Genomic DNA, 15,066 nt, shown 5'->3' with positions numbered 1-15,066 from the left:
ACAAATATTGCTGGAGTTTCCAAGTACTTTATACATCCAAACCATCTCCCAGTATGGCTTGTTGGCAGTGTCCAGGTCCAGAGGCAGGCCATTCTAACGCGATTCACTGTCTTTTGGCAGCCTTATGAAAGGTATTGTCCTATGCCCCATGTACCCTTTATATAGGAGTATCATTATCATACACACATAGCAATTGTCTGTAATTAATCACATACTTAACATTTGTATTTCTCAAAACCTCTCTAATTAATAGAGATAGTAGTGGGAAGGCAAACCAAATTTCAAATAACATATATAAAAATGAGGCTTAAAACTGCAATTAGTAAGGTTTTTATTCATATGTCCTAATCACATGACCACCTGGCGATCACGTGATACCATGTGTATTATCAATAAAGTTTTCTTCAGGAAGCCATCGTATTGTTTGGGAATCATAGAAAAAAAATATGTTGTACAGGCAACCAATCACCTTCTGGTGGAAATGTGGAGTGCTTCTCTCTATCACATGGAAAAACCAAATGAACAACTTGTTCACATGTGGTAAATAAAACAAAAATAGTTTTGACCATTACAGATAAGATGAATTACTCTACCAAAAGTTTTATTAACTGAGATACAAGCTGGGCGATATATATGTTGCAATGTACTTGCAACTTAAACCATATAGGCAGAACGACAACAAATCTCAAATTGAGGTTCTTGGAACATCATTGAAATATTATTAATAAGAAAACCGATCATAGTGTATCTAGGCACTTTGTGAAGTGCCATCAAGGCGATCCTAGTGCATTGAAGTAACTGTGGAGGAGATCGCTTCAATGAATTGTGCAAGAAAGAGATCTTTTGAATTTTTAAAATTCTTTCCAACCCTACGGACTGAATGAGGCAATTAGTCATATTGGGTTACTGTGTGTAGTTTTACATGTGGTCATCTGTGGGTGTTTTGATATGTAGTCATCTGTGGGTGTTTTGACATATCAGATTTCTAGGGGGTTAAATGAGGGTGTTACCTCTTATTTTAAATCAGCGAACAGGTATATGAGCGACTTTATATCTAATATTGTTTACGTTGCACACACACTTTTATATATATATATATATATATATATATATATATATATATATATATATATATATAGTAGACGTGGAGACTGCGGCACTCAGTTTCAATGATAAGGCTTTTTACTGAAGCATGTTAGAAGGTTACAGGATGCCTAGACAAGGCCGACGTTTCGGTGCTGCAAGCACCGTTTTCAAGGCAGGCATGAAATACTGGGCAAGAATAGCTAACAAGACTAACAAACATAGATTTCTTACCTAAATAGGGGAACAGCCATCACGCCGCTGGAGAGCCGGGACCGGCGTCCGCTTCCGCCCGCCGCAGCTGCGTATGCGTCACTTCCGGTGACGTCAGTCGACTTCCTTTCACGTTACCATAGCGACGCGTCCCGTAGTCATGGCGACGCGTCTGCATGCCTGGCCGCCTCTGTGGAGCCGCTGACTGATCTCCCCGGCCCTCCATACAGCGCTCTGCCACAAAACACAAGGGGACACATTATAGAGAGTTAAAATATACATCTAGGCAATACACTATAAGCATGTATATGCAAATCAAGCGTAGGTGGGCACATAAGTGTAACAGTCATATACGTGCTTGTACAAAAGATATCATAAATCGTATGTACTGTAAGGGATGAAGGAAGAAGAAAATGAAGACAAAAGGAAGGAAGACACACAAAATGACCAGTTAAATCTGGCATCATAGCACTCATGTGTGAACCAGAAGGAGAAATGTGAAATGTGGCAGTCCACTTGATCAGGGGACAAGATAATGTAAACTTCAACTTGCGTTGTACGAGGTTAATGTCCTCCAAAGACGTTCCAGTTGAGGCGTTCATTCATTCCATTGGGGGATACTGTATTCAGGACGTGAATCCACCTGCTTTCACATCTAAGTAGCTGGCCGTCACGATCGCCCCCACGTATTGAGATGGGAATGTGGTCAATCAGAATATGTTTGAGCTGGGCCAATGAGTGTCCCTCTGCAAGGAAATGGCGAGCCACCGGTTGATCAGCCACCTTAGATTTAAGTGCCTTATTGATGGATGAACGGTGTAAAGCCATGCGTTCCCGGACGGTGCGGGTGGTCTTCCCCACATAATACATGTGACAAGGACAGATGATAATATACACCACGTGCGTGGATAAACAGGATAGTGTATGTTTGATCTTGAAACTCCGGTCCTTATGTGGATGTTTAAAGGAGTTGCCGGTGATCATGTGTGTACAAGTAGTACATCTAGGGCACTTGTAGCAACCCGCTGGTTTTGTCATGAAGTGGGGTTGCACTTGGGTTTGCTTGAAACCCGTAATGTCCGTATGGACCACCATATCTCTGATGTTTTTGCCCCTTGTGAAACAAGACATAGGACGTTTTTGTCTAAAGCATGTTGTTTCTTTATCCGTCGCTACTATGGGCCACAGGGCCCGACTTGCTCTTTGGACGACTTGACTGGAGGTAGTAAAGGCCATTTTCCATGGAATCACTGCGTCATTGGTACGAACTTTGGGACGTAGCAGTTCACTGCGACTCATGGCTAACACCTCGTGTTTTTGTTGTTTCAAAAGGTTCAAACTATAGCCTCTAGTTAAGAACCTATCGAGTGTAGCATCGATACCTTTGACGGCGGTGGCTGGATCGTCCGCAATTCTTGCAACCCTCATCATTTGGGACTTAGGCAAACCACGTTTAAGGGGTTTGGGATGGTGGCTTGATGCTAGCAGTAGGGTATTCCTATCAGTTGGCTTGGAATATACCTCGGTGTGTAAATGGCCAGATTCAAGTGTTACCAGTACATCCAAGTAATGAATGGTAGAGCGGCTATGCTGATGGGTGACCTTAATAGTGGAGTCACGATGGTTAATGTCCTCAATCATCTGGTCCAGCAGTTCCTCACTCCCTGTCCAAATGATGAACAGGTCGTCGATGTAGCGCATATAGGTCAAAATGTATCGCTTATATTCATCTTTATTGAAGAACATCTGGGATTCTTCCTGAAACATAAATATGTTTGCATAGCTGGGTGCCACGTGACTTCCCATTGCACAACCGGACAGTTGTCTATAGAAACGTCCATTGTAGATGAAATAGTTTCGGGTTAAGGTTAATTCCAACAGCTGCATAAACAAATCAATATCCAAGTCATCGATCTGTTGTGATTGATAAAATGACTTGGTTGCCGCAAGACCCTGGATGTGTGGAATGGATGTATATAGGCTGTTAATGTCCAATGTACACAGTATGCTGGCATCAGGGATGTTATTAATAGCTGAAAGTTGTTGTAAAAAGTCGGTTGTGTCCTTGATGAGAGTTGGTTGACTGATGACATGAGGTTGTAGAATACAGTCTAAATACATGGAAATTGGATGGTATAGCGAACTGCGAGCCGAGATGATCGGACGGCCAGGTGGATGGGTTGGATTCTTGTGAATTTTTGGAACGGTGTATAAAACAGGACTGATTGGAAAGGGTTGTTGAAGAGCTTTAAGGAGTTTGGACTCCATTGTCCCCTGCTGATGTGCTGTCTTTAAAATGTCCTGCAGTTCCGTTTGATACTGAATCGTAGGGTCGCCTGGCAGTAGTTGATACACCTCCCCGTCGGCAAGTTGTCTGTCAATCTCGGCCATGTAGTCATCTAGATTTTGAATGACAATGGCGCCCCCCTTATCGGCGGGGCGCACAATGATGTCTCGGTATTCCGACAAGTTGCGTAAGGGCTGATGTTCTAACCGGCTGAGATTGTAATGTAATTTTGGTTGTGCCTGAACGAATTTCTGGACGGAATCGTCCATGAGTCGCGTAAATGTTTTGATGGAGCTGTTGGAAGATGCCGGATCAAAGGTGGAGGTGCTACGTTTAGACAGAAATACCTGTTGGGGTGAATTTTGTTGTAGGGGTTCGGAGTTCTGGAAGAACTCTTGAAGTCTCAATTTTCTTGAAAACTGATGCAGTTCGATGTTCCAATTTAGATCGTTATGCCTATTGGTAGGGACGAAAGATAGTCCTTTGTTTAGGACTTGTTCCTCGAGGTCAGTGAGTACTCGTGAGGACAAATTGTAAATTATTTTTTCTTGGTCTTTTGAGAGCTGCTTTCGCCTTTGCCTCTCGTTTTGGCCCCCGCGACGGGTGGCTTGGTACTTGAATTTGATTCCGGCTGGCTTTTGGTGCTTATGGCTAAAGGGGCCGAAGGTCCTTCCAAAGGGTCATCTGATTCGCGGGTGGCAAATTCGCTGTCACTGTTGGATGTAGGGGCGTCACGTCCCCTGAGTTCTCTTCTTCTGCGCCACCCTTGCTTCGACCCTTGCCCGGCTGTTCTTGCTGGGCGCCCATCTCCTCCCATCAGCCAATGGTAGACTCGGTTAGAGTCATAATCATTCTGAACCATTTCCAATTTTTTAGTTTTGAATTTCACTAATTCCTGTTGATACAGGTCAATTTTTGTTTTAATTGATAGATATAGATCGACATTGGAGGCACTCTTCAGGACCGTACTGTTTGAAATCTCCAGCCTGGAGATTTTGTCGCGTGCTGACTTTAATTCCCGGTCCGATTCTTGTATTACCAAAAGCATAAGGTCAAAGCTGCATCGGTTGACAATCCCAATCCATTTTTGACAGAAGTCAGGATTGTAGCGGCCTATGGTGGGTGCGTTCCGGACTCTGAACCCGCGTGGAATCATTTGCTGTCTGTAATATTTGGTGAGCGATATTCCATGCATCAGGTAATCTGTCTCGCGTTTTTTTAGTTTGATAAGTTGCTCACAGATCTCCTCTGCTGTTTGGGTTAAGTCCTTGTGAGGCCAGTCGTCCTTAAATAGGATGTCCTCCGCCTCTTCATCAGTGAACCGGTGTGTATATCCTTTGGTGACCGGCATGCCCTTGCATCCCGCAGGAAAGGAAGCGCTGGCCATGGTGTGAGACTGTGATGTTGTGGTGCTGGTCATGTCCCCTTGTGTTTTGTGGCAGAGCGCTGTATGGAGTGCCGGGGAGATCAGTCAGCGGCTCCACAGAGGCGGCCAGGCATGCAGACGCGTCGCCATGACTACGGGACGCGTCGCTATGGTAACGTGAAAGGAAGTCGACTGACGTCACCGGAAGTGACGCATACGCAGCTGCGGCGGGCGGAAGCGGACGCCGGTCCCGGCTCTCCAGCGGCGTGATGGCTGTTCCCCTATGTAGGTAAGAAATCTATGTTTGTTAGTCTTGTTAGCTATTCTTACCCAGTATTTCATGCCTGCCTTGAAAACGGTGCTTGCAGCACCGAAACGTCGGCCTTGTCTAGGCATCCTGTAACCTTCTAACATGCTTCAGTAAAAAGCCTTATCATTGAAACTGAGTGCCGCAGTCTCCACGTCTACTATTCATTACTTCTACTGAGGGCACCAAGGAGCAACTTTTTCCAGCACGGAGTGACGGTTCATACCAGTTCTGTATTCCCGGGAGCTATTGCCCCCACTCGGAACCGAGCACCCATTGCCTAGCATCCAGTTCTGTGGTTCACACAGTCCTGGTTTTGACATTTCCAGTAGCCATTTCTCCATCTGCCCACACACACAAGATGGACATGACCAGCACCACAACATCACAGTCTCACACCATGGCCAGCGCTTCCTTTCCTGCGGGATGCAAGGGCATGCCGGTCACCAAAGGATATACACACCGGTTCACTGATGAAGAAGCGGAGGACATCCTATTTAAGGACGACTGGCCTCACAAGGACTTAACCCAAACAGCAGAGGAGATCTGTGAGCAACTTATCAAACTAAAAAAACGCGAGACAGATTACCTGATGCATGGAATATCGCTCACCAAATATTACAGACAGCAAATGATTCCACGCGGGTTCAGAGTCCGGAACGCACCCACCATAGGCCGCTACAATCCTGACTTCTGTCAAAAATGGATTGGGATTGTCAACCGATGCAGCTTTGACCTTATGCTTTTGGTAATACAAGAATCGGACCGGGAATTAAAGTCAGCACGCAACAAAATCTCCAGGCTGGAGATTTCAAACAGTACGGTCCTGAAGAGTGCCTCCAATGTCGATCTATATCTATCAATTAAAACAAAACTTTACCTGTATCAACAGGAATTAGTGAAATTCAAAACTAAAAAATTGGAAATGGTTCAGAATGATTATGACTCTAACCGAGTCTACCATTGGCTGATGGGAGGAGATGGGCGCCCAGCAAGAACAGCCGGGCAAGGGTCGAAGCAAGGGTGGCGCAGAAGAAGAGAACTCAGGGGACGTGACGCCCCTACATCCAACAGCGACAGCGAATTTGCCACCCGCGAATCAGATGACCCTTTGGAAGGACCTTCGGCCCCTTTAGCCATAAGCACCAAAAGCCAGCCGGAATCAAATTCAAGTACCAAGCCACCCGTCGCGGGGGCCAAAACGAGAGGCAAAGGCGAAAGCAGCTCTCAAAAGACCAAGAAAAAATAATTTACAATTTGTCCTCACGAGTACTCACTGACCTCGAGGAACAAGTCCTAAACAAAGGACTATCTTTCGTCCCTACCAATAGGCATAACGATCTAAATTGGAACATCGAACTGCATCAGTTTTCAAGAAAATTGAGACTTCAAGAGTACTTCCAGAACTCCGAACCCCTACAACAAAATTCACCCCAACAGGTATTTCTGTCTAAACGTAGCACCTCCACCTTTGATCCGGCATCTTCCAACAGCTCCATCAAAACATTTACGCGACTCATGGACGATTCCGTCCAGAAATTCGTTCAGGCACAACCAAAATTACATTACAATCTCAGCCGGTTAGAACATCAGGCCTTACGCAACTTGTTGGAATACAGAGACATCATTGTGCGCCCCGCCGATAAGGGGGGCGCCATTGTCATTCAAAATCTAGATGACTACATGGCCGAGATTGACAGACAACTTGCCGACGGGGAGGTGTATCAACTACTGCCAGGCGACCCTACGATTCAGTATCAAACGGAACTGCAGGACATTTTAAAGACAGCACATCAGCAGGGGACCATGGAGTCCAAACTCCTTAAAGCTCATCAACAACCCTTTCCAATCAGTCCTGTTTTATGCACCGTTCCAAAAATTCACAAGAATCCAACCCATCCACCTGGCCGTCCGATCATCTCGGCTCGCAATTCGCTATACCATCCAATTTCCATGTATTTAGACTATATTCTACAACCTCATGTCATCAGTCAACCAACTCTCATCAAGGACACAACCGACTTTTTACAACAACTTTCAGCTATTAATAACATCCCTGATGCCAGCATACTGTGTACATTGGACATTAACAGCCTATATACATCTATTCCACACATCCAGGGTCTTGCGGCAACCAAGTCATTTTATCAATCACAACAGATCGATGACTTGGATATTGATTTGTTTATGCAGCTGTTGGAATTAACCTTAACCCGAAACTATTTCATCTACAATGGACGTTTCTATAGACAACTGTCCGGTTGTGCAATGGGAAGTCACGTGGCACCCAGCTATGCAAACATATTTATGTTTCAGGAAGAATCCCAGATGTTCTTCAATAAAGATGAATATAAGCGATACATTTTGACCTATATGCGCTACATCGACGACCTGTTCATCATTTGGACAGGGAGTGAGGAACTGCTGGACCAGATGATTGAGGACATTAACCATCGTGACTCCACTATTAAGGTCACCCATCAGCATAGCCGCTCTACCATTCATTACTTGGATGTACTGGTAACACTTGAATCTGGCCATTTACACACCGAGGTATATTCCAAGCCAACTGATAGGAATACCCTACTGCTAGCATCAAGCCACCATCCCAAACCCCTTAAACGTGGTTTGCCTAAGTCCAAGATGATGAGGGTTGCAAGAATTGCGGACGATCCAGCCACCGCCGTCAAAGGTATCGATGCTACACTCGATAGGTTCTTAACTAGAGGCTATAGTTTGAACCTTTTGAAACAACAAAAACACGAGGTGTTAGCCATGAGTCGCAGTGAACTGCTACGTCCCAAAGTTCGTACCAATGACGCAGTGATTCCATGGAAAATGGCCTTTACTACCTCCAGTCAAGTCGTCCAAAGAGCAAGTCGGGCCCTGTGGCCCATAGTAGCGACGGATAAAGAAACAACATGCTTTAGACAAAAACGTCCTATGCCTTGTTTCACAAGGGGCAAAAACATCAGAGATATGGTGGTCCATACGGACATTACGGGTTTCAAGCAAACCCAAGTGCAACCCCACTTCATGACAAAACCAGCGGGTTGCTACAAGTGCCCTAGATGTACTACTTGTACACACACGATCACCGGCAACTTCTTTAAACATCCACATAAGGACCGGAGTTTCAAGATCAAACATACACTATCCTGTTTATCCACGCACGTGGTGTATATTATCATCTGTCCTTGTCACATGTATTATGTGGGGAAGACCACCCGCACCGTCCGGGAACGCATGGCTTTACACCGTTCATCCATCAATAAGGCACTTAAATCTAAGGTGGCTGATCAACCGGTGGTTCGCCATTTCCTTGCAGAGGGACACTCATTGGCCCAGCTCAAACATATTCTGATTGACCACATTCCCATCTCAATACGTGGGGGCGATCGTGACGGCCAGCTACTTAGGTGTGAAAGCAGGTGGATTCACGTCCTGAATACAGTATCCCCCAATGGAATGAATGAACGCCTCAACTGGAACGTCTTTGGAGGACATTAACCTCGTACAACGCAAGTTGAAGTTTACATTATCTTGTCCCCTGATCAAGTGGACTGCCACATTTCACATTTCTCCTTCTGGTTCATACATGAGTGCTATGATGCCAGATTTAACTGGTCATTTTGTGTGTCTTCCTTCCTTTTGTCTTCCTTTTCTTCTTCCTTCATCCCTTACAGTACATACGATTTATGATATCTTTTGTACAAGCACGTATATGACTGTTACACTTATGTGCCCATCTACGCTTGATTTGCATATACATGCTTATAGTGTATTGCCTAGATGTATATTTTAACTCTCTATAATGTGTCCCCTTGTGTTTTGTGGCAGAGCGCTGTATGGAGGGCCGGGGAGATCAGTCAGCGGCTCCACAGAGGCGGCCAGGCATGCAGACGCGTCGCCATGACTACGGGACGCGTCGCTATGGTAACGTGAAAGGAAGTCGACTGACGTCACCGGAAGTGACGCATACGCAGCTGCGGCGGGCGGAAGCGGACGCCGGTCCCGGCTCTCCAGCGGCGTGATGGCTGTTCCCCTATTTAGGTAAGAAATCTATGTTTGTTAGTCTTGTTAGCTATTCTTACCCAGTATTTCATGCCTGCCTTGAAAACGGTGCTTGCAGCACCGAAACGTCGGCCTTGTCTAGGCATCCTGTAACCTTCTAACATGCTTCAGTAAAAAGCCTTATCATTGAAACTGAGTGCCGCAGTCTCCACGTCTACTATTCAATACTTCTACTGAGGGCACCAAGGAGCAACTTTTTCCAGCACGGAGTGACGGTTCATACCAGTTCTATATATATATATATATATATATATATAGACAAATCACAGAACAAAGTCCCGGGAAGCCGCACTGACACTCTCATATGTAATGATGCAGGTGACCGGTCAAAAAGAATGTTATATCAACACATGTCCATCCAAGACCTTCCAGCCAGGGTGTAGACAGAACCAGCACACTGCTTATTATTCAATCAGCTTTTTACTTCATATAGCAGACATGTTATTCAACCAGCTTATATATATATATATTTTTTTTTTTTCAGTTAAATGTTCAAGAAATGTAAAAGGGCTCCAGATTGTATTTGGATCTGTAACTTTACTGCTATGCCAGTTTAATAGTGCTGTTTCTTATCTACAGTCCAAATTTAACTACATTTTCATATTCGAATATGATAGGCCGAGTCATCTGCCGATCAACTGGTGCTGAGTGGGCTGTGCCTGTGCCACATTATCGAGAGATCGATAATGTGGTACAGGATACTGGGACCATGTGACTAAAACCTCCAATTGACGTGGACCACAACCATAGTCACATGGTCAACCGTGTCAGAGCCACGTGCCCGCGTATCGAGTGACGTGGCTTATGACGCGGAAGATGTGACTAAGGAGGAGGTTACTTTCCCTGTAAGACATCTATGTGTTGTCCAGACAACCCGTTTTGCTAATCCCCGCCAACCAATAAGGAGATTCTGAACAACACTTTCATATCACGTGATCGCGAAGAGATCACATGATCTGAGACGTCCCCCCCCCACACACACACACACAAGTGAGGTTAGCTGATCAGTGTTACAAGTGTAAAAGATGTATGAAAAATGTTACATAAATAAAAACAAACACAGGGTGATATAGGTGGTAAAAATATACGTTATGGTAAGAACTTACCGTTGATAACTGTATTTCTCCTATGTCCACAGGTTTCCACAGGATAACATTGGGATATGATGGAGCGACAGCGGATTGGCACCAAACGATAACAAGCTTTCTGGCCTCCCAGGATGCAACGGGCTCGTCCATATAATCCCGCCCACCGACTCAGTCAAATCAGTTGTCCAAAGCATTTAGGCAGGAGCATTATGTAGAACCCTATTCAGGCGAGAAGAACACACATGTACTCCCTTCCATGCAAGAGGGAAGAGGTTAGTGAGTATAAAGATTCTCAAATCAGATGCGTCAGGGTGGGATCCCTGTGGAAACCTGTGGACATAGGAGAAATACCGTTATCAACGGTAAGTTCTTACCATAATGTATATTTCTCTGACGTCCTAAGTGGATGCTGGGGACTCCGTCAGGACCATGGGGATTAGCGGCTCCGCAGGAGACAGGGCACAAAAGTAAAAGCTTTAGGATCAGGTGGTGTACACTGGCTCCTCCCCCTATGACCCTCCTCCAAGCCTCAGTTAGATTTTTGTGCCTGGCCGAGAAGGGTGCAATCTAGGTGGCTCTCCTAAAGAGCTGCTTAGAGTAAAAGTTTTGTTAGGTTTTTTATTTTCAGTGAGTCCTGCTGGCAACAGGCTCACTGCTACGAGGGACTTAGGGGAGAAGAAGTGAACTCACCTGCGTGCAGGATGGATTGGCTTCTTAGGCTACTGGACACCATTAGCTCCAGAGGGATCGAACACAGGCCCAGCCATGGAGTCCGGTCCCAGAGCCGCGCCGCCGACCCCCTTGCAGATGCCGAAGAGTGAAGAGGTCCAGAAACCGGCGGCAGAAGACTTTTCAGTCTTCATGAGGTAGCGCACAGCACTGCAGCTGTGCGCCATTGTTGTCAGCACACTTCACACCAGCGGTCACTGAGGGTGCAGGGCGCTGGGGGGGGCGCCCTGGGCAGCAATGAAATACCTATACTGGCTAAAAGATACATCACATATAGCCCCTGGGGCTATATGGATGTATTTAACCCCTGCCAGGTCTCAGAAAAATGGGAGAAGAAGCCCGCCGAAAAGGGGGCGGAGCCTATTCTCCTCAGCACACAGCGCCATTTTCCCTCACAGAAATGCTGGTGGGAAGGCTCCCAAGCTCTCCCCTGCACTGCACTACAGAAACAGGGTTAAAACAGAGAGGGGGGGCACTTATTTGGCGATATGATTATATATATTAAGATGCTATAAGGGAAAAACACTTATATAAAGGTTGTCCCTGTATAATTATAGCGTTTTGGTGTGTGCTGGCAAACTCTCCCTCTGTCTCCCCAAAGGGCTAGTGGGGTCCTGTCCTCTATCAGAGCATTCCCTGTGTGTGTGCTGTGTGTCGGTACGTGTGTGTCGACATGTATGAGGACGATGTTGGTGAGGAGGCGGAGCAATTGCCTGTAATGGTGATGTCACTCTCTAGGGAGTCGACACCGGAATGGATGGCTTATTTAGGGAATTACGTGATAATGTCAACACGCTGCAAGGTCGGTTGACGACATGAGACGGCCGGCAAACCAATTAGTACCTGTCCAGGCGTCTCAAACACCGTCAGGGGCTTTAAAACGCCCATTTACCTCAGTCGGTCGACACAGACACAGACACGGACACTGACTCCAGTGTCGACGGTGAAGAAACAAACGTATTTTCCATTTGGGCCACACGTTACATGTTAAGGGCAATGAAGGAGGTGTTACATATTTCTGATACTACAAGTACCACAAAAGAGGGTATTATGTGGGGTGTGAAAAAACTACCTGTAGTTTTTCCTGAATCAGATAAATTAAATGAAGTGTGTGATGATGCGTGGGTTTTCCCCGATAGAAAATTATTGGCGTTATACCCTTTCCCGCCAGAAGTTAGGGCGCGTTGGGAAACACCCCTTAGGGTGGATAAGGCGCTCACACGCTTATCAAAACAAGTGGCGTTACCGTCTCCAGATACGGCCGCCCTCAAGGAGCCAGCTGATAGGAGGCTGGAAAATATCCTAAAAAGTATATACACACATACTGGTGTTATACTGCGACCAGCGATCGCCTCAGCCTGGATGTGCAGCGCTGGGGTGGCTTGGTCGGATTCCCTGACTGAAAATATTGATACCCTTGACAGGGACAGTATTTTATTGACTATAGAGCATTTAAAGGATGCATTTCTATATATGCGAGATGCACAGAGGGATATTTGCACTCTGGCATCAAGAGTAAGTGCGATGTCCATATCTGCCAGAAGATGTTTATGGACACGACAGTGGTCAGGTGATGCAGATTCCAAACGGCACATGGAAGTATTGCCGTATAAAGGGGAGGAGTTATTTGGGGTCGGTCCATCGGACCTGGTGGCCACGGCAACAGCTGGAAAATCCACCTTTTTTACCCCAAGTCACATCTCAGCAGAAAAAGACACCGTCTTTTCAGCCTCAGTCCTTTCGTCCCCATAAGGGCAAGCGGGCAAAAGGCCAGTCATATCTGCCCAGGGGTAGAGGAAAGGGAAGAAGACTGCAGCAGGCAGCCCCTTCCTAGGAACAGAAGCCCTCCACCGCTTCTGCCAAGTCCTCAGCATGACGCTGGGGCCGTACAAGCGGACTCAGGTGCGGTGGGGGGTCGTCTCAAGAGTTTCAGCGCGCAGTGGGCTCACTCGCAAGTGGACCCCTGGATCCTACAAGTAGTATCCCAGGGGTACAGATTGGAGATTCGAGACGTCTCCCCCTCGCAGGTTCCTGAAGTCTGCTTTACCAACGTCTCCCTCCGACAGGGAGGCAGTATTGGAAACAATTCACAAGCTGTATTCCCAGCAGGTGATAATCAAAGTACCCCTCCTACAATAAGGAAAGGGGTATTATTCCACACTATATTGTGGTACTGAAGCCAGACGGCTCGGTGAGACCTATTCTAAATCTGAAATATTTGAACACTTACATACAAAGGTTCAAATCAAGATGGAGTCACTCAGAGCAGTGATAGCGAACCAGGAAGAAGGGGACTATATGGTGTCCCTGGACATCAAGGATGCTTACCTCCATGTCCCAATTTGCCCTTCTCACCAAGGGTACCTCAGGTTCGTGGTACAAACTGTCACTATCAGTTTCAGACGCTGCCGTTTGGATTGTCCACGGCACCCCGGGTCTTTACCAAGGTAATGGCCGAAATGATGATTCTTCTTCAAAGAAAAGGCGTCTTAATTATCCCTTACTTGGACGATCTCCTGATAAGGGCAAGGTCCAGAGAACAGTTGGAGGTCGGAGTAGCACTATCTCAAGTAGTTCTACGACAGCACGGGTGGATTCTAAATATTCCAAAATCGCAGCTGTCTCCGACGACACGTCTGCTGTTCCTAGGGATGATTCTGGACACAGTCCAGAAAAAGGTGTTTCTCCCGGAGGAGAAAGCCAGGGAGTTATCCGAGCTAGTCAGGAACCTCCTAAAACCAGGAAAAGTGTCAGTGCATCATTGCACAAGGGTCCTGGGAAAAATGGTGGCTTCTTACGAAGCGATTCCATTCGGCAGATTTCACGCAAGAACTTTTCTGTGGGATCTGCTGGAAAAATGGTCCGGATCGCATCTTCAGATGCATCAGCGGATAACCCTGTCTCCAAGGACAAGGGTGTCTCTTCTGTGGTGGCTGCAGAGTGCTCATCTACTAAAGGGCCACAGATTCGGCATTCAGGACTGGGTCCTGGTGACCACGGATGCCAGCCTGAAAGGCTGGGGAGCAGTCACACAAGGAAAAAATTTCCAGGGAGTGTGATCAAGTCTGGAGACTTCTCTCCACATAAATATACTGGAGCTAAGAGCAATTACAATGCTCTAAGCTTAGCAAGACCTCTGCTTCAAGGTCAGCCGGTATTGATCCAGTGGGACAACATCACGGCAGTCGCCCACGTAAACAGACTGGGCGGCACAAGAAGCAGGAGGGCAATGGCAGAAACTGCAAGGATTCTTCGCTGGGCGGAAAATCATGTGTTAGCACTGTCAGCAGTGTTCATTCCGGGAGTGGAAAACTGGGAAGCAAACTTCCTCAGCACGACCTCCACCCGGGAGAGTGGGGACTTCATCGGGAAGTCTTCCACATGATTGTGAACCGTTGGGAAAGACCAAAGGTGGACATGATGGCGTCCCGCCTGAACAAAAAACTGGACAGGTATTGCGCCAGGTCAAGAGACCCTCAGGCAATAGCTGTGGACGTTCTGGTAACACCGTGGGTGTACCAGTCGGTGTATGTGTTCCCTCCTCTGCTTCTCATACCTAAGGTACTGAGAATTATAAGACGTAGAGGAGTAAGAACTATACTCGTGGCTCCGGATTGGCCAAGAAGGACTTGGTACCCGGAACTTCAAGAGATGCTCACAGAGGACTCATGGCCTCTGCCGCTAAGAAGGGACTTGCTTCAGCAAGTACCATGTCTGTTCCAAGACTTACCGCGGCTGCGTTTGAACGCCGGATCCTAAGGGAAAAAGGCATTCCGGAAGAGGTCATTCCTACCCTGGTCAAAGCCAGGAAGGAGGTGACCGCACAACATTATCACCACATGTGGCGAAAATTTGTTGCGTGGTGGGAGGCCAGGAAGGCCCCACGAAGAAATTTCAACTCGGTCGATTCCTGCATTTC

Source organism: Pseudophryne corroboree, chromosome 1 (genome assembly GCF_028390025.1).
Source record: "Pseudophryne corroboree isolate aPseCor3 chromosome 1, aPseCor3.hap2, whole genome shotgun sequence".
Taxonomy (NCBI): Eukaryota; Metazoa; Chordata; class Amphibia; order Anura; family Myobatrachidae; genus Pseudophryne; species Pseudophryne corroboree.
Note: the sequence above shows the minus strand (reverse complement) of the source record.